Source organism: Ranitomeya imitator, chromosome 2 (assembly GCF_032444005.1).
Source record: "Ranitomeya imitator isolate aRanImi1 chromosome 2, aRanImi1.pri, whole genome shotgun sequence".
In the NCBI taxonomy this organism is placed as follows: domain Eukaryota; kingdom Metazoa; phylum Chordata; class Amphibia; order Anura; family Dendrobatidae; genus Ranitomeya; species Ranitomeya imitator.
The window spans coordinates 268,556,265-268,578,592 of NC_091283.1; the positions used below are offsets into that span (position 1 = coordinate 268,556,265).

The following is a 22,328-nucleotide window of genomic DNA, read 5'->3' on the forward strand; positions in this document are numbered from 1 at the left end:
GGCTCAGTGTTGCCAGAAATGGAAGATTTCTGGAGGGAGGTTCAGAAGAATATTGGGGCGGCTCAGTGTCGACAGAAATGGAAGATTTCTGGAGGGAGGTTCAGAAAAATAATGGGTGGCTCGGTGTCAACAGAAGTGGAAGATGTCTTGAGGGAGTATCAGAAGACTATTGCAGTGGCTCAGTGTTGACAGAAATGGAAGATGTCTGGAGGGAGGTTCAGAAGAACATTGGGTGGCTCAGAAATGGAAGGCAGATAGGAAACGGTTGGTGGATCCCATATTCAAAGTTGGTGATAATATTTTTTGATGAAAACCAAACTTTAACTTGAAAGTGCCTTCAGCAAAGTTGGGTCCTGGGTTTATTGTCCCATATGAGATTTTGGAGGTAGTTAATCCACTCCATCTTTTTGCATACCGAATGTGTTTCATAGATCATTGCTAAAGGAGTTTGTCCCTTTCAGTTTTGTCTCCCGCATCCCGCCTCCTCCAGTTTCTTTCAATGACAGTTTAGAGTACGAGTTACAAAAGGTTGTTGATTCTTGGTTAGTCTGTAATATGCTCTAGTTTCTCATCCATCGGAAGTGATACAGACTGGAAGAGAGATCCTGGGTACCAGTTTGAGCCATGAAGAACGATCATCTTATCATAGCCTTCCATCATAGGTTTCCTGGGAAGACTGGTCCGGTGGCCACCCTAGAAGAGGGGGTACTGTCACGATTCCACCTTTTATGGTGTCCTAGGGATGCTGTGAATGACAGCTCTTTCACCCTATGGGATCGAGGGCTTGCTGAGCTGTCAGGATTGTGAGTGAAAGCTCTGCTGCCCAATTTGAGCTCAGCCGTCCTATCTGGCTGGGTCTGTGGGATCTCCTTCAGGTGTCATCCATTCTGGATCATTACAGGGCAATTTAGCACTCTGATAGCAGTCAGACCTTTGCCAATTGTAGCTCTGCTCATGTGTTCTGTAGGTTTGCCTTGTGCTCTGATTTGTGTCCTGATCTCCATTGCTGACCTTGGATTTACCTTTGACCATCTGCTTGATTTACCCCTTTGTATTGACCCACTACCTTCCTGATTCTCTGACCTCGGACTGTTTCCTGACTACACTTTTGTCTTTTCCCTTTGTCTATTACAAACCCTCTTGGTTTTGACTCTTGACTATCCTGCCTCACGATAAGTTAGTGAGTAGTGACTAGCCGATCAGTGGAGACGCAGATAACACAATACATAATATCACAAGGACAAACTCTGAGGAGTCCATGGTCGTGGTTTTTAATCCCCAGGGAGTTAGTATCCAGTTCCAGATGTGCAGTGCTTAGGGGTCTCAGACTCTTTCCATCACTGTTCTATGGGGCAGAAATAACCCCAGCATTGGTTTATGGAGATGTGATCACTTATGTCACGGACATTAGCTCCATCTGTTCTGCTGTCCGTCTTCAGCCTCGTCCTAACATTATCAGGCTGCTCCCATCTACGATGTCGCCCCAAAATATGTAAAAAAAGAAGCTGGGGGGTCATATTCCAGAGCAATAAAGAGACACAGGTGATGTAAGGGGACAGATAGGAGCCCACTATAGTCACCTTCAAATAGAAAATCCCTTTAAGAATCTTCAACTAATGTCAGTCCAGGAATACAGATAATTATCTGCGGAATCTGCTCTCAGGTTGAGTCCGTGGCCAGGATTCATGTATCTCATAATACACAATACCCCGAAAAATAAATTGACACTCATTTTGGGTTTTTTCGCTCCTTTAGTTGGACATTCCTCTTGTTACTGACTTACAAGTCTGGAGAATAAGGGGCGACGATGAAGGGAATATTGAGGCGTCACGGAGACTCCATGGATTTATCACCAACATTGTAACAAAGTGCGGAATGTTTATGATTGTCCATCAGTAACCATAGAAACAGCAACTACAAGAGCGAAAAAAAGTGAAAAATCAAAACAGGAAAACCAGAATGTGCGTCAGTGTCAGAACTCTATATATAATGCTACAATTATCAGAGAAAAAACTGACATCTCCTATATCTTACCTGGAAAAGTGACGGCCGAGAAGAGCAGAGAGTCCTGAAAAATAAGGAAAATATACAGTGTATCCCGTGTATAATGATGTAGTAGATACAAGGTATCCAGTGTATAATGATATAGTAGATACAGTGTAATCAGTGTATAATGCCATGTTAGATACAGTGTATCCAGTGCATAATGATGTAGTAGATACAGTGCATCCAGTGTATAATGATGTAGTAGATACAAGGTATCCAGTGTATAATGATGTAGTAGATACAGAGTATCCAGTGTATAATAATGTAGTAGATACAGTGCATCCAGTGTATAATGATGTAGTAGATACAGTGCATCCAGTGTATAATGATGTAGTAGATACAAGGTATCCAGTGTATAATGATGTACTAGATACAGTGTAATCAGTGTATAATGATGTAGTAGATACAGTGTATCTCGTGTATAATGATGTAGTAGATACAGTGTATCCAGTGTATAATGATGTAGTAGATACAGTGTATCCAGTGTATAATGATGTAGTAGATACAGTGTACCCAGTGTAATTTAATGTAGTAGATACAGTATATCCAGTGTATAATGATTTAGTAGATAAAGTGTATCCAGTGTATAATGATGTAGTAGATACCATTTATCCAGTGTATAATGATGTAGTAGATACAGTGCATCCAGTGTATAATGATGTAGTAGATACGATTTATCCAGTGTATAATGATGTAGTAGATACAGTGTATCCTGTGTATAATGATGTAGTAGATACAGTGTATCCAGTGTATAATGATGTAGTAGATACAGTGCATCCAGTGTATAATGATGTAGTAGATACGATTTATCCCGTGTATAATGATGTAGTAGATACAGTGTATCCAGTGTACAATGATGTAGTAGATACAGTGTATCCAGTGTATAATGATGTAGTAGATACAGAGTATCCAGTGTATAATGATGTAGTAGATACGATTTATCCAGTGTATAATGATGTAGTAGATACAGTGCATCCAGTGTATAATGATGTAGTAGATACAGTGCATCCAGTGTATAATGATGTAGTAGATACAGTGTATCCAGTGTATAATGATGTAGTAGATACAGTGTATCCAGTGTATAATGATGTAGTAGATACGACTTATCCAGTGTATAATGACGTAGTAGATACAGTGCATCCAGTGTATAATGATGTAGTAGATACAGAGTATCCAGTGTATAATGATGTAGTAGATACAGTGTATCCTGTGTATAATGATGTAGTAGATACAGTGCATCCAGTGTATAATGATGTAGTAGATACAGTGTATCCAGTGTATAATGATGTAGTAGATACAGTGTATCCAGTGTATAATGATGTAGTAGATACAGTGTATCCAGTGTATAATGATGTAGTAGATACAGTGTATCCAGTGTATAATGATGTAGTAGATACAAGGTATCCAGTGTATAATGATGTAGTAGATACAGAGTATCCAGTGTATAATAATGTAGTAGATACAGTGCATCCAGTGTATAATGATGTAGTAGATACAGTGCATCCAGTGTATAATGATGTAGTAGATACAAGGTATCCAGTGTATAATGATATAGTAGATACAGTGTAATCAGTGTATAATGCCATGTTAGATACAGTGTATCCAGTGCATAATGATGTAGTAGATACAGTGCATCCAGTGTATAATGATGTAGTAGATACAAGGTATCCAGTGTATAATGATGTAGTAGATACAGAGTATCCAGTGTATAATAATGTAGTAGATACAGTGCATCCAGTGTATAATGATGTAGTAGATACAGTGCATCCAGTGTATAATGATGTAGTAGATACAAGGTATCCAGTGTATAATGATGTACTAGATACAGTGTAATCAGTGTATAATGATGTAGTAGATACAGTGTATCTCGTGTATAATGATGTAGTAGATACAGTGTATCCAGTGTATAATGATGTAGTAGATACAGTGTATCCAGTGTATAATGATGTAGTAGATACAGTGTACCCAGTGTAATTTAATGTAGTAGATACAGTATATCCAGTGTATAATGATTTAGTAGATAAAGTGTATCCAGTGTATAATGATGTAGTAGATACCATTTATCCAGTGTATAATGATGTAGTAGATACAGTGCATCCAGTGTATAATGATGTAGTAGATACGATTTATCCAGTGTATAATGATGTAGTAGATACAGTGTATCCTGTGTATAATGATGTAGTAGATACAGTGTATCCAGTGTATAATGATGTAGTAGATACAGTGCATCCAGTGTATAATGATGTAGTAGATACGATTTATCCCGTGTATAATGATGTAGTAGATACAGTGTATCCAGTGTACAATGATGTAGTAGATACAGTGTATCCAGTGTATAATGATGTAGTAGATACAGAGTATCCAGTGTATAATGATGTAGTAGATACGATTTATCCAGTGTATAATGATGTAGTAGATACAGTGCATCCAGTGTATAATGATGTAGTAGATACAGTGCATCCAGTGTATAATGATGTAGTAGATACAGTGTATCCAGTGTATAATGATGTAGTAGATACAGTGTATCCAGTGTATAATGATGTAGTAGATACGACTTATCCAGTGTATAATGACGTAGTAGATACAGTGCATCCAGTGTATAATGATGTAGTAGATACAGAGTATCCAGTGTATAATGATGTAGTAGATACAGTGTATCCTGTGTATAATGATGTAGTAGATACAGTGCATCCAGTGTATAATGATGTAGTAGATACAGTGTATCCAGTGTATAATGATGTAGTAGATACAGTGTATCCAGTGTATAATGATGTAGTAGATACAGTGTATCCAGTGTATAATGATGTAGTAGATACAGTGTATCCAGTGTATAATGATGTAGTAGATACAGTGTATCCAGTGTATAATAATGTAGTAGATACAGTGTATCCAGTGTATATTGATGTAGTAGATACGATTTATCCAGTGTATAATGATGTAGTAGATACAGTGTATTCAGTGTATAATGATGTAGTAGATACAGTGCATCCAGTGTATAATGATGTAGTAGATACAGTGTATCCAGTGTATAATGATGTAGTAGATACAGTGTATCCAGTGTATAATGATGTAGTAGATACGATTTATCCAGTGTATAATGATGTAGTAGATACAGTGTATCCAGTGTATAATGATGTAGTAGATACAGAGTATCCAGTGTATAATTATGTAGTAGATACAGTGTATCCAGTGTATAATGATGTAGTAGATACAGTGTATCCAGTGTATAACGATGTAGTAGATACAGTGCATCCAGTGTATAATGATGTAGTAGATACAGTGTATCCAGTGTATAATGATGTAGCAGATACAGTGCATCCAGTGTATAATGATGTAGTAGATACAGAGTATCAAGTGTATAATGATGTAGTAGATACAGTGCATCCAGTGTATAATGATGTAGTAGATACAGTGTATCCAGTGTATAATGATGTAGTAGATACAGTGCATCCAGTGTATAATGATGTAGTAGATACGATTTATCCAGTGTATAATGATGTAGTAGATACAGTGCATCCAGTGTATAATGATGTAGTAGATACAGTGCATCCAGTGTATAATGATGTAGTAGATACAGTGTATCCAGTGTATAATGATGTAGTAGATACAGTGTATCCAGTGTATAATGATGTAGTAGATACGACTTATCCAGTGTATAATGACGTAGTAGATACAGTGCATCCAGTGTATAATGATGTAGTAGATACAGAGTATCCAGTGTATAATGATGTAGTAGATACAGTGTATCCTGTGTATAATGATGTAGTAGATACAGTGCATCCAGTGTATAATGATGTAGTAGATACAGTGTATCCAGTGTATAATGATGTAGTAGATACAGTGTATCCAGTGTATAATGATGTAGTAGATACAGTGTATCCAGTGTATAATGATGTAGTAGATACAGTGTATCCAGTGTATAATGATGTAGTAGATACAGTGTATCCAGTGTATAATAATGTAGTAGATACAGTGTATCCAGTGTATATTGATGTAGTAGATACGATTTATCCAGTGTATAATGATGTAGTAGATACAGTGCATCCAGTGTATAATGATGTAGTAGATACAGATGTATCCAGTGTATAATGATGTAGTAGATACAGCGCATCCAGTATATAATGATGTAGTAGATACAGAGTATCCAGTGTATAATGATGTAGTAGATACAGAGTATCCAGTGTATAATGATGTAGTAGATACAGTGCATCCAGTGTATAATGATGTAGTACATACAGTATATCCTGTGTATAATGATGTAGTAGATACAGTGCATCCAGTGTATAATGATGTAGCAGATACGATTTATCCAGTGTATAATGATGTAGTAGATACAGTGTATCCAGTGTATATTGATGTAGTAGATACGATTTATCACGTGTATAATGATGTAGCAGATACAGTGCATCCAGTGTATAATTGTGTAGTAGATACAGTGTATCCAGTGTATAATGATGTAGTAGATACAGTGCATCCAGTGTATAATGATGTAGTAGATACAGTGCATCCAGTGTATAATGATGTAGTAGATACGATTTATCCAGTGTATAATGATGTAGTAGATACAGTGTATCCAGTGTATAATGATGTAGTAGATACAGTGTATGCAGTGTATAATGATGTAGTAGATACAGTGTATGCCGTGTATAATGATGTAGTAGATACAGTGTATGCAGTGTATAATGATGTAGTAGATACAGTGTATGTAGTGTATAATGATGTAGTAGATACAGTGTATGCAGTGTATAATGATGTAGTAGATACAGAGTATCCAGTGTATAATGATGTAGTAGATACAGTGTATCCAGTGTATAATGATGTAGTAGATACAGTGCATCCAGTGTATAATGATGTAGTAGATACCGTGTATCCAGTGTATAATGATGTAGTAGATACAGTGCATCCAGTGTATAACGATGTAGTAGATACAGTGCATCCAGTGTATAATAATGTAGTAGATACAGTGTATCTAGTGTATAATAATGTAATAGATACAGTATATCCATTGTATATTGATGTAGTAGATACGATTTATCCAGTGTATAATGATGTAGTAGATACAGTGCATCCAGTGTATAAAGATGGAGCAGATACAGTGTATCCAGTGTACAATGATGTAGTAGATACAGTGCATCCAGTGTATAATGATGTACTAGATACAGTGTAATCAGTGTATAATGATGTAGTAGATACAGTGCATCCAGTGTATAATGATGTAGTAGATACAGTGCATCCAGTGTATAATGATGTAGTAGATACAGTGCATCCAGTGTATAATGATGTAGTAGATACAGTGCATCCAGTGTATAATGATGTAGTCGATACAATTTATCCAGTGTACAATGATGTAGTAGATACAGTGTAATCAGTGTATAATGATGTAGTAGATACAGTGTATCCAGTGTATAATGATGTAGTAGATACAGTGTATCCAGTGTATAATGATGTAGTAGATACAGTTTATCCAGTGTATAATGATGTAGTAGATACAGTGCATCCAGTGTATAATGATGTAGTAGATACAGTGTATCCAGTGTATAATGATGTAGTAGATACAGTGCATCCAGTGTATAATGATGTAGTAGATACAGAGTATCCAGTGTATAATGATGTAGTAGATACAGTGTATCCAGTGTATAATGATGTAGTAGATACAGTGTATCCTGTGTATAATGATGTAGTAGATACGATTTATCCAGTGTATAATGATGTAGTAGATACAGTGCATCCAGTGTATAATGATGTAGTAGATACGATTTATCCAGTGTATAATGATGTAGTAGATACAGTGCATCCAGTGTATAATGATGTAGTAGATACAGAGTATCCAGTGTATAATGATGAAGTAGATACAGTGTATCCTGTGTACAATGATATAGTAGATACAGTGTATCCAGTGTATAATGATGTAGTAGATACAGTGTATCCTGTGTATAATGATGTAGTAGATACAGTGCATCCAGTGTATAATGATGTAGTAGATACAGTGTATCCAGTGTATAATGATGTAGTAGATACAGTGTATCCTGTGTATAATGATGCAGTAGATACGATTTATCCAGTGTATAATGATGTAGTAGATACAGTGTATCCTGTGTATAATGATGTAGTAGATACGATTTGTCCAGTGTATAATGATGTAGTAGATACAGTGCATCCAGTGTATAATGATGTAGTAGATACAGTGTATCCAGTGTATAATGATGTAGCAGATACAGTGCATCCAGTGTATAATGATGTAGTAGATACAGAGTATCAAGTGTATAATGATGTAGTAGATACAGTGCATCCAGTGTATAATGATGTAGTAGATACAGTGTATCCAGTGTATAATGATGTAGTAGATACAGTGCATCCAGTGTATAATGATGTAGTAGATACGATTTATCCAGTGTATAATGATGTATTAGATACAGTGCATCCAGTGTATAATGATGTAGTAGATACAGTGCATCCAGTGTATAATGATGTAGTAGATACAGTGTATCCAGTGTATAATGATGTAGTAGATACAGTGTATCCAGTGTATAATGATGTAGTAGATATGACTTATCCAGTGTATAATGACGTAGTAGATACAGTGCATCCAGTGTATAATGATGTAGTAGATACAGAGTATCCAGTGTATAATGATGTAGTAGATACAGTGTATCCTGTGTATAATGATGTAGTAGATACAGTGCATCCAGTGTATAATGATGTAGTAGATACAGTGTATCCAGTGTATAATGATGTAGTAGATACAGTGTATCCAGTGTATAATGATGTAGTAGATACAGTGTATCCAGTGTATAATGATGTAGTAGATACAGTGTATCCAGTGTATAATGATGTAGTAGGTACAGTGTATCCAGTGTATAATAATGTAGTAGATACAGTGTATCCAGTGTATATTGATGTAGTAGATACGATTTATCCAGTGTATAATGATGTAGTAGATACAGTGCATCCAGTGTATAATGATGTAGTAGATACGATTTATCCCGTGTATAATGATGTAGTAGATACAGTGTATCCAGTGTACAATGATGTAGTAGATACAGTGTATCCAGTGTATAATGATGTAGTAGATACAGAGTATCCAGTGTATAATGATGTAGTAGATACGATTTATCCAGTGTATAATGATGTAGTAGATACAGTGCATCCAGTGTATAATGATGTAGTAGATACAGTGCATCCAGTGTATAATGATGTAGTAGATACAGTGTATCCAGTGTATAATGATGTAGTAGATACAGTGTATCCAGTGTATAATGATGTAGTAGATACGACTTATCCAGTGTATAATGACGTAGTAGATACAGTGCATCCAGTGTATAATGATGTAGTAGATACAGAGTATCCAGTGTATAATGATGTAGTAGATACAGTGTATCCTGTGTATAATGATGTAGTAGATACAGTGCATCCAGTGTATAATGATGTAGTAGATACAGTGTATCCAGTGTATAATGATGTAGTAGATACAGTGTATCCAGTGTATAATGATGTAGTAGATACAGTGTATCCAGTGTATAATGATGTAGTAGATACAGTGTATCCAGTGTATAATGATGTAGTAGATACAAGGTATCCAGTGTATAATGATGTAGTAGATACAGAGTATCCAGTGTATAATAATGTAGTAGATACAGTGCATCCAGTGTATAATGATGTAGTAGATACAGTGCATCCAGTGTATAATGATGTAGTAGATACAAGGTATCCAGTGTATAATGATATAGTAGATACAGTGTAATCAGTGTATAATGCCATGTTAGATACAGTGTATCCAGTGCATAATGATGTAGTAGATACAGTGCATCCAGTGTATAATGATGTAGTAGATACAAGGTATCCAGTGTATAATGATGTAGTAGATACAGAGTATCCAGTGTATAATAATGTAGTAGATACAGTGCATCCAGTGTATAATGATGTAGTAGATACAGTGCATCCAGTGTATAATGATGTAGTAGATACAAGGTATCCAGTGTATAATGATGTACTAGATACAGTGTAATCAGTGTATAATGATGTAGTAGATACAGTGTATCTCGTGTATAATGATGTAGTAGATACAGTGTATCCAGTGTATAATGATGTAGTAGATACAGTGTATCCAGTGTATAATGATGTAGTAGATACAGTGTACCCAGTGTAATTTAATGTAGTAGATACAGTATATCCAGTGTATAATGATTTAGTAGATAAAGTGTATCCAGTGTATAATGATGTAGTAGATACCATTTATCCAGTGTATAATGATGTAGTAGATACAGTGCATCCAGTGTATAATGATGTAGTAGATACGATTTATCCAGTGTATAATGATGTAGTAGATACAGTGTATCCTGTGTATAATGATGTAGTAGATACAGTGTATCCAGTGTATAATGATGTAGTAGATACAGTGCATCCAGTGTATAATGATGTAGTAGATACGATTTATCCCGTGTATAATGATGTAGTAGATACAGTGTATCCAGTGTACAATGATGTAGTAGATACAGTGTATCCAGTGTATAATGATGTAGTAGATACAGAGTATCCAGTGTATAATGATGTAGTAGATACGATTTATCCAGTGTATAATGATGTAGTAGATACAGTGCATCCAGTGTATAATGATGTAGTAGATACAGTGCATCCAGTGTATAATGATGTAGTAGATACAGTGTATCCAGTGTATAATGATGTAGTAGATACAGTGTATCCAGTGTATAATGATGTAGTAGATACGACTTATCCAGTGTATAATGACGTAGTAGATACAGTGCATCCAGTGTATAATGATGTAGTAGATACAGAGTATCCAGTGTATAATGATGTAGTAGATACAGTGTATCCTGTGTATAATGATGTAGTAGATACAGTGCATCCAGTGTATAATGATGTAGTAGATACAGTGTATCCAGTGTATAATGATGTAGTAGATACAGTGTATCCAGTGTATAATGATGTAGTAGATACAGTGTATCCAGTGTATAATGATGTAGTAGATACAGTGTATCCAGTGTATAATGATGTAGTAGATACAGTGTATCCAGTGTATAATAATGTAGTAGATACAGTGTATCCAGTGTATATTGATGTAGTAGATACGATTTATCCAGTGTATAATGATGTAGTAGATACAGTGTATTCAGTGTATAATGATGTAGTAGATACAGTGCATCCAGTGTATAATGATGTAGTAGATACAGTGTATCCAGTGTATAATGATGTAGTAGATACAGTGTATCCAGTGTATAATGATGTAGTAGATACGATTTATCCAGTGTATAATGATGTAGTAGATACAGTGTATCCAGTGTATAATGATGTAGTAGATACAGAGTATCCAGTGTATAATTATGTAGTAGATACAGTGTATCCAGTGTATAATGATGTAGTAGATACAGTGTATCCAGTGTATAACGATGTAGTAGATACAGTGCATCCAGTGTATAATGATGTAGTAGATACAGTGTATCCAGTGTATAATGATGTAGCAGATACAGTGCATCCAGTGTATAATGATGTAGTAGATACAGAGTATCAAGTGTATAATGATGTAGTAGATACAGTGCATCCAGTGTATAATGATGTAGTAGATACAGTGTATCCAGTGTATAATGATGTAGTAGATACAGTGCATCCAGTGTATAATGATGTAGTAGATACGATTTATCCAGTGTATAATGATGTAGTAGATACAGTGCATCCAGTGTATAATGATGTAGTAGATACAGTGCATCCAGTGTATAATGATGTAGTAGATACAGTGTATCCAGTGTATAATGATGTAGTAGATACAGTGTATCCAGTGTATAATGATGTAGTAGATACGACTTATCCAGTGTATAATGACGTAGTAGATACAGTGCATCCAGTGTATAATGATGTAGTAGATACAGAGTATCCAGTGTATAATGATGTAGTAGATACAGTGTATCCTGTGTATAATGATGTAGTAGATACAGTGCATCCAGTGTATAATGATGTAGTAGATACAGTGTATCCAGTGTATAATGATGTAGTAGATACAGTGTATCCAGTGTATAATGATGTAGTAGATACAGTGTATCCAGTGTATAATGATGTAGTAGATACAGTGTATCCAGTGTATAATGATGTAGTAGATACAGTGTATCCAGTGTATAATAATGTAGTAGATACAGTGTATCCAGTGTATATTGATGTAGTAGATACGATTTATCCAGTGTATAATGATGTAGTAGATACAGTGCATCCAGTGTATAATGATGTAGTAGATACAGATGTATCCAGTGTATAATGATGTAGTAGATACAGCGCATCCAGTATATAATGATGTAGTAGATACAGAGTATCCAGTGTATAATGATGTAGTAGATACAGAGTATCCAGTGTATAATGATGTAGTAGATACAGTGCATCCAGTGTATAATGATGTAGTACATACAGTATATCCTGTGTATAATGATGTAGTAGATACAGTGCATCCAGTGTATAATGATGTAGCAGATACGATTTATCCAGTGTATAATGATGTAGTAGATACAGTGTATCCAGTGTATATTGATGTAGTAGATACGATTTATCACGTGTATAATGATGTAGCAGATACAGTGCATCCAGTGTATAATTGTGTAGTAGATACAGTGTATCCAGTGTATAATGATGTAGTAGATACAGTGCATCCAGTGTATAATGATGTAGTAGATACAGTGCATCCAGTGTATAATGATGTAGTAGATACGATTTATCCAGTGTATAATGATGTAGTAGATACAGTGTATCCAGTGTATAATGATGTAGTAGATACAGTGTATGCAGTGTATAATGATGTAGTAGATACAGTGTATGCCGTGTATAATGATGTAGTAGATACAGTGTATGCAGTGTATAATGATGTAGTAGATACAGTGTATGTAGTGTATAATGATGTAGTAGATACAGTGTATGCAGTGTATAATGATGTAGTAGATACAGAGTATCCAGTGTATAATGATGTAGTAGATACAGTGTATCCAGTGTATAATGATGTAGTAGATACAGTGCATCCAGTGTATAATGATGTAGTAGATACCGTGTATCCAGTGTATAATGATGTAGTAGATACAGTGCATCCAGTGTATAACGATGTAGTAGATACAGTGCATCCAGTGTATAATAATGTAGTAGATACAGTGTATCTAGTGTATAATAATGTAATAGATACAGTATATCCATTGTATATTGATGTAGTAGATACGATTTATCCAGTGTATAATGATGTAGTAGATACAGTGCATCCAGTGTATAAAGATGGAGCAGATACAGTGTATCCAGTGTACAATGATGTAGTAGATACAGTGCATCCAGTGTATAATGATGTACTAGATACAGTGTAATCAGTGTATAATGATGTAGTAGATACAGTGCATCCAGTGTATAATGATGTAGTAGATACAGTGCATCCAGTGTATAATGATGTAGTAGATACAGTGCATCCAGTGTATAATGATGTAGTAGATACAGTGCATCCAGTGTATAATGATGTAGTCGATACAATTTATCCAGTGTACAATGATGTAGTAGATACAGTGTAATCAGTGTATAATAATGTAGTAGATACAGTGTATCCAGTGTATAATGATGTAGTAGATACAGTGTATCCAGTGTATAATGATGTAGTAGATACAGTTTATCCAGTGTATAATGATGTAGTAGATACAGTGCATCCAGTGTATAATGATGTAGTAGATACAGTGTATCCAGTGTATAATGATGTAGTAGATACAGTGCATCCAGTGTATAATGATGTAGTAGATACAGAGTATCCAGTGTATAATGATGTAGTAGATACAGTGTATCCAGTGTATAATGATGTAGTAGATACAGTGTATCCTGTGTATAATGATGTAGTAGATACGATTTATCCAGTGTATAATGATGTAGTAGATACAGTGCATCCAGTGTATAATGATGTAGTAGATACGATTTATCCAGTGTATAATGATGTAGTAGATACAGTGCATCCAGTGTATAATGATGTAGTAGATACAGAGTATCCAGTGTATAATGATGAAGTAGATACAGTGTATCCTGTGTACAATGATATAGTAGATACAGTGTATCCAGTGTATAATGATGTAGTAGATACAGTGTATCCTGTGTATAATGATGTAGTAGATACAGTGCATCCAGTGTATAATGATGTAGTAGATACAGTGTATCCAGTGTATAATGATGTAGTAGATACAGTGTATCCTGTGTATAATGATGCAGTAGATACGATTTATCCAGTGTATAATGATGTAGTAGATACAGTGTATCCTGTGTATAATGATGTAGTAGATACGATTTGTCCAGTGTATAATGATGTAGTAGATACAGTGCATCCAGTGTATAATGATGTAGTAGATACAGTGTATCCAGTGTATAATGATGTAGCAGATACAGTGCATCCAGTGTATAATGATGTAGTAGATACAGAGTATCAAGTGTATAATGATGTAGTAGATACAGTGCATCCAGTGTATAATGATGTAGTAGATACAGTGTATCCAGTGTATAATGATGTAGTAGATACAGTGCATCCAGTGTATAATGATGTAGTAGATACGATTTATCCAGTGTATAATGATGTATTAGATACAGTGCATCCAGTGTATAATGATGTAGTAGATACAGTGCATCCAGTGTATAATGATGTAGTAGATACAGTGTATCCAGTGTATAATGATGTAGTAGATACAGTGTATCCAGTGTATAATGATGTAGTAGATACGACTTATCCAGTGTATAATGACGTAGTAGATACAGTGCATCCAGTGTATAATGATGTAGTAGATACAGAGTATCCAGTGTATAATGATGTAGTAGATACAGTGTATCCTGTGTATAATGATGTAGTAGATACAGTGCATCCAGTGTATAATGATGTAGTAGATACAGTGTATCCAGTGTATAATGATGTAGTAGATACAGTGTATCCAGTGTATAATGATGTAGTAGATACAGTGTATCCAGTGTATAATGATGTAGTAGATACAGTGTATCCAGTGTATAATGATGTAGTAGGTACAGTGTATCCAGTGTATAATAATGTAGTAGATACAGTGTATCCAGTGTATATTGATGTAGTAGATACGATTTATCCAGTGTATAATGATGTAGTAGATACAGTGCATCCAGTGTATAATGATGTAGTAGATACAGATGTATCCAGTGTATAATGATGTAGTAGATACAGCGCATCCAGTATATAATGATGTAGTAGATACAGAGTATCCAGTGTATAATGATGTAGTAGATACAGAGTATCCAGTGTATAATGATGTAGTAGATACAGTGCATCCAGTGTATAATGATGTAGTACATACAGTATATCCTGTGTATAATGATGTAGTAGATACAGTGCATCCAGTGTATAATGATGTAGTACATACAGTATATCCTGTGTATAATGATGTAGTAGATACAGTGCATCCAGTGTATAATGATGTAGCAGATACGATTTATCCAGTGTATAATGATGTAGTAGATACAGTGTATCCAGTGTATATTGATGTAGTAGATACGATTTATCACGTGTATAATGATGTAGCAGATACAGTGCATCCAGTGTATAATTGTGTAGTAGATACAGTGTATCCAGTGTATAATGATGTAGTAGATACAGTGCATCCAGTGTATAATGATGTAGTAGATACAGTGCATCCAGTGTATAATGATGTAGTAGATACGATTTATCCAGTGTATAATGATGTAGTAGATACAGTGTATCCAGTGTATAATGATGTAGTAGATACAGTGTATGCAGTGTATAATGATGTAGTAGATACAGTGTATGCAGTGTATAATGATGTAGTAGATACAGTGTATGCAGTGTATAATGATGTAGTAGATACAGTGTATGTAGTGTATAATGATGTAGTAGATACAGTGTATGCAGTGTATAATGATGTAGTAGATACAGAGTATCCAGTGTATAATGATGTAGTAGATACAGTGTATCCAGTGTATAATGATGTAGTAGATACAGTGCATCCAGTGTATAATGATGTAGTAGATACCGTGTATCCAGTGTATAATGATGTAGTAGATACAGTGCATCCAGTGTATAACGATGTAGTAGATACAGTGCATCCAGTGTATAATAATGTAGTAGATACAGTGTATCTAGTGTATAATAATGTAGTAGATACAGTATATCCATTGTATATTGATGTAGTAGATACGATTTATCCAGTGTATAATGATGTAGCAGATACAGTGCATCCAGTGTATAATGATGTAGTAGATACAGTGTATCCAGTGTACAATGATGTAGTAGATACAGTGCATCCAGTGTATAATGATGTACTAGATACAGTGTAATCAGTGTATAATGATGTAGTAGATACAGTGCATCCAGTGTATAATGATGTAGTAGATACAGTGCATCCAGTGTATAATGATGTAGTAGATACAGTGCATCCAGTGTATAATGATGTAGTAGATACAGTGCATCCAGTGTATAATGATGTAGTCGATACAATTTATCCAGTGTACAATGATGTAGTAGATACAGTGTAATCAGTGTATAATGATGTAGTAGATACAGTGTATCCAGTGTATAATGATGTAGTAGATACAGTGTATCCAGTGTATAATGATGTAGTAGATACAGATTATCCAGTGTATAATGATGTAGTAGATACAGTGCATCCAGTGTATAATGATGTAGTAGATACAGTGTATCCAGTGTAAAATGATGTAGTAGATACAGTGTATCCATTGTATAATGATGTAGTAGATACAGTGTATCCAGTGCATAAAGACATAGTAGATAGTGTATACAGTATAAAATGGTGACGTAGATACAGTATATCCAGTGTATAAAGATGAAATAGATACATTTTATAATGATGTAGTAGATACAGTGCATCCAGTGTATAATGATGTAGTAGATACAGTGCATCCAGTGTATAATGATGTAGTAGATACCATATATCCAGTGTGTACTAATGTAGTAGATACCGTGTATCTAGAGCCTCTATCTGTGTAGTAGATGCAGTGTATCTAGAGCCTCTATCTGTGTAGTAGATGCAGTGTATCCAGAGCCTCTATCTGTGTAGTAGATACAGTGTATCCAGAGCCTCTATCTGTGTAGTAGATGCAGTGTATCCAGAGCCTCTATCTGTGTAGTAGATGCAGTGTATCTAGAGCCTCTATCTGTGTAGTAGATGCAGTGTATCCAGAGCCTCTATCTGTGTAGTAGATGCAGTGTTTCCAGTGCCTCTATCTGTGTAGTAGATGCAGTGTATCCAGTGCCTCTATCTGTGCAGTAGATGCAGTGTATCCAGAGCCTCTATCTGTGTAGTAGATGCAGTGTATCCAGAGCCTCTATCTGTGTAGTAGATGCAGTGTATCCAGAGCCTCTATCTGTGTAGGAGATACAGTGTATCCAGAGCCTCTATCTGTGTAGTAGATACAGTGTATCCAGAGCCTCTATCTGTGTAGTAGATGCAGTGTATCTAGAGCCTCTATCTGTGTAGTAGATGCAGTGTATCCATAGTCTCTATCTGTGTAGTAGATGCAGTGTATCCAGTGCCTCTATCTGTGCAGTAGATGCAGTGTATCCAGAGCCTCTATCTGTGTAGTAGATGCAGTGTATCCAGAGCCTCTATCTGTGTAGTAGATGCAGTGTATCCAGAGCCTCTATCTGTGTAGTAGATGCAGTGTATCCAGAGCCTCTATCTGTGTAGGAGATACAGTGTATCCAGAGCCTCTATCTGTGTAGTAGATACAGTGTATCCAGAGCCTCTATCTGTGTAGTAGATGCAGTGTATCCAGTGCCTCTATCTGTGTAGTAGATGCAGTGTATCCAGAGCCACTATCTGTGTAGTAGATGCAGTGTATCCAGAGCCTCTATCTGTGTAGTAGATGCAGTGTATCCAGAGCCTCTATCTGTGTAGTAGATGCAGTGTATCCAGAGCCTCTATCTGTGTAGTAGATGTAGTGTATCCAGAGCCTCTATCTGTGTAGTAGATGCAGTGTATCCAGAGCCTCTATCTGTGTAGTAGATGCAGTGTATCTAGTGCCTCTATCTGTGTAGTAGATGCAGTGTATCCAGAGCCTCTATCTGTGTAGTAGATGCAGTGTATCCAGAGCCTCTATCTGTGTAGTAGATGCAGTGTATGTAGAGCCTCTATCTGTGTAGTAGATGCAGTGTATCCAGAGCCCCTATCTGTGTAGTAGATGCAGTGTATCCAGAGCCTCTATCTGTGTAGTAGATGCAGTGTATCCAGAGCCTCTGTGTAGTAGATGTAGTGTATCCAGAGCCTCTATCTGTGTAGTAGATACAGTGTATCCAGAGCCTCTCTCTGTGTAGTAGATGCAGTGTATCTAGTGCCTCTATCTGTGTAGTAGATGCAGTGTATCCAGAGCCTCTATCTGTGTAGTAGATGCAGTGTATCTAGTGCCTCTATCTGTGTAGGAGATACAGTGTATCCAGAGCCTCTATCTGTGTAGTAGATGCAGTGTATCCAGAGCCTCTATCTGTGTAGTAGATGCAGTGTATGTAGAGCCTCTATCTGTGTAGTAGATGCAGTGTATCCAGAGCCTCTATCTGTGTAGTAGATGTAGTGTATCCAGAGCCTCTATCTGTGTAGTAGATGCAGTGTATCCATAGTCTCTATCTGTGTTTTAGATGCAGTGTATGTAGAGCCTCTATCTGTGTAGTAGATGCAGTGTATCCAGAGCCTCTATCTGTGTAGTAGATGTAGTGTATCCAGAGCCTCTATCTGTGTAGTAGATGCAGTGTATCTAGAGCCTCTATCTGTGTAGTAGATGCAGTGTATCCAGAGCCTCTATCTGTGTAGTAGATGCAGTGTATCTAGAGCCTCTATCTGTGTAGTAGATGCAGTATATCTAGAGCCTCTATCTGTGTAGTAGATTCAGTGTATCCAGAGCTTCTATCTGTGTAGTAGATGCAGTGTATCTAGAGCCTCTATCTGTATAGGAGATGCAGTGTATCTAGAGCCTCTATCTGTGTAGGAGATGCAGTGTATACAGAGCCTCTATCTGTGTAGGAGATACAGTGTATCCAGAGCCTCTATCTGTGTAGGAGATACAGTGTATCCAGAGCCTCTATCTGTGTAGTAGATACAGTGTACCTAGAGCCTCTATCTGTGTAGTAGATGCAGTGTATCCAGAGCCTCTGTGTAGTAGATGCAGTGTATCCAGAGCTTCTATCTGTGTAGTAGATGCAGTGTATCCAGAGCCTCTATCTGTGTAGTAGATGCAGTATATCTAGAGCCTCTATCTGTGTAGTAGATGCAGTGTATCCAGAGCCACTATCTGTGTAGTAGATGCAGTGTATCCAGAGCCTCTATCTGTGTAGTAGATGCAGTGTATCTAGAGGCTCTATCTGTGTAGTAGATGCAGTGTATCCAGAGCCTCTATCTGTGCAGTAGATGCAGTGTATCCAGAGCCTCTGTGTAGTAGATGCAGTGTATCCAGAGCTTCTATCTGTGTAGTAGATACAGTGTATCCAGTGCCTCTATCTGTGTAGTAGATGCAGTGTATCCAGAGCCTCTATCTGTGTAGTAGATGCAGTGTATCCAGAGCCTCTATCTGTGTAGCAGATGCAGTGTATCCAGAGCCTCTATCTGTGTAGTAGATGCAGTGTATCCAGAGCCTCTGTGTAGTAGATGCAGTGTATCTAGAGCCTCTATCTGTGTAGTAGATGCAGTGTATCTAGAGGCTCTATCTGTGTAGTAGATACAGTGTATCTAGAGCATCTATCTGTGTAGTAGATGCAGTGTATCCATAGTCTCTATCTGTGTAGTAGATGCAGCGTATCCAGAGCCTCTATCTGTGTAGTAGATGCAGTGTATCCAGAGCCTCTATCTGTGTAGTAGATGCAGTGTATCTAGAGCCTCTATCTGTTTAGTAGATGCAGTGTATCCAGAGCCTCTATCTGTGTAGTAGATGCAGTGTATCCAGAGCTATCTGTGTAGTAGATGCAGTGTATCCATTGCCTCTATCTGTGTAGTAGATGCAGTATATCTAGAGCCTCTATCTGTGTAGTAGATGCAGTGTATCCAGAGCCTCTATCTGTGTAGTATATGCAGTGTATCCAGAGCCTCTATCTGTGTAGTAGATGCCGTGTATCCAGAGCCTCTATCTGTGTAGTAGATGCAGTGTATCCAGAGCCTCTATCTGTTCTGTGTAGTAGATGCAGTGTATCCAGAGCCTCTATCTGTGTAGTAGATGCAGTGTATCTAGAGCCTCTATCTGTGTAGTAGATGCAGTGAATCCAGAGCCTTTATCTGTGTAGTAGATGCAGTGTAACCATAGTCTCTATCTGTGTAGTAGATGCAGTGTATCCAGAGCCTCTATCTGTGTATTAGATGCAGTGTATCCAGAGCCTCTATCTGTGTAGTAGATGCAGTGTATCCAGTGCCTCTATCTGTGTAGTAGATGCAGTGTATCCATAGTCTCTATCTGTGTAGGAGATACAGTGTATCCAGAGCCTCTATCTGTGTAGTAGATGCAGTGTATCCAGAGCCTCTATCTGTGTAGTAGATGCAGTGTATCCAGAGCCTCTATCTGTGTAGGAGATACAGTGTATCCAGAGCATCTATCTGTGTAGTAGATGCAGTGTATCTAGAGCCTCTATCTGTGTAGTAGATGCAGTGTATCCATAGTCTCTATCTGTGTAGGAGATACAGTGTATCCAGAGCCTCTATCTGTGTAGTAGATGCAGTGTATCCAGAGCCTCTATCTGTGTAGTAGATGCAGTGTATCCAGAGCCTCTATCTGTGTAGTAGATGCAGTGTATCCATAGTCTCTATCTGTGTAGGAGATACAGTGTATCCAGAGCCTCTATCTGTGTAGTAGATGCAGTGTATCCAGAGCCTCTATCTGTGTAGTAGATGCAGTGTATCCAGAGCCTCTGTGTAGTAGATGCAGTGTATCCAGAGCATCTATCTGTGTAGTAGATGCAGTGTATCCAGAGCCTCTATCTGTGTAGTAGATGCAGTGTATCTAGAGCCTCTATCTGTGTAGTAGATGCAGTGAATCCAGAGCCTCTATCTGTGTAGTAGATGCAGTGTATCCATAGTCTCTATCTGTGTAGTAGATGCAGTGTATCCAGAGCCTCTATCTGTGTAGTAGATGCAGTGTATCCAGAGCATCTATCTGTGCAGTAGATGCAGTGTATCCAGTGCCTCTATCTGTGTAGTAGATGCAGTGTATCCATAGTCTCTATCTGTGTAGAAGATACAGTGTATCCAGAGCCTCTATCTGTGTAGTAGATGCAGTGTATCCAGAGCCTCTATCTGTGTAGTAGATGCAGTGTATCCAGAGCCTCTATCTGTGTAGGAGATACAGTGTATCCAGAGCCTCTATCTGTGTAGTAGATGCAGTGTATCCAGAGCCTCTATCTGTGTAGTAGATGCAGTGTATCCAGAGCCTCTATCTGTTCTGTGTAGTAGATGCAGTGTATCCAGAGCCTCTATCTGTGTAGTAGATGCAGTGTATCTAGAGCCTCTATCTGTGTAGTAGATGCAGTGAATCCAGAGCCTCTATCTGTGTAGTAGATGCAGTGTATCCATAGTCTCTATCTGTGTAGTAGATGCAGTGTATCCAGAGCCTCTATCTGTGTAGTAGATGTAGTGTATCCAGAGCCTCTATCTGTGTAGTAGATGCAGTGTATCCAGAGCCTCTATCTGTGTAGTAGATGCAGTGTATCTAGTGCCTCTATCTGTGTAGTAGATGCAGTGTATCCAGAGCCTCTATCTGTGTAGTAGATGCAGTGTATCCAGAGCCTCTATCTGTGTAGTAGATGCAGTGTATGTAGAGCCTCTATCTGTGTAGTAGATGCAGTGTATCCAGAGCCCCTATCTGTGTAGTAGATGCAGTGTATCCAGAGCCTCTATCTGTGTAGTAGATGCAGTGTATCCAGAGCCTCTGTGTAGTAGATGTAGTGTATCCAGAGCCTCTATCTGTGTAGTAGATACAGTGTATCCAGAGCCTCTCTCTGTGTAGTAGATGCAGTGTATCTAGTGCCTCTATCTGTGTAGTAGATGCAGTGTATCCAGAGCCTCTATCTGTGTAGTAGATGCAGTGTATCTAGTGCCTCTATCTGTGTAGGAGATACAGTGTATCCAGAGCCTCTATCTGTGTAGTAGATGCAGTGTATCCAGAGCCTCTATCTGTGTAGTAGATGCAGTGTATGTAGAGCCTCTATTTGTGTAGTAGATGCAGTGTATCCAGAGCCTCTATCTGTGTAGTAGATGTAGTGTATCCAGAGCCTCTATCTGTGTAGTAGATGCAGTGTATCCATAGTCTCTATCTGTGTT

General features: G+C 37.2%; 1 protein-coding gene across 1 annotated transcript in view; it reads right to left on the reverse strand.

Annotated features, from left to right (window-relative positions):
* Positions 1–22,328, reverse strand: part of LOC138666390 (uncharacterized) — a 129,326-nt gene that overhangs the window by 99,723 nt on the left and 7,275 nt on the right. The window contains exon 2 of the mRNA XM_069754618.1: positions 2,035–2,068. The gene's annotated coding sequence lies outside the window, so the exon portion shown is untranslated. The remainder of the gene's footprint in view (positions 1–2,034; positions 2,069–22,328) is intronic.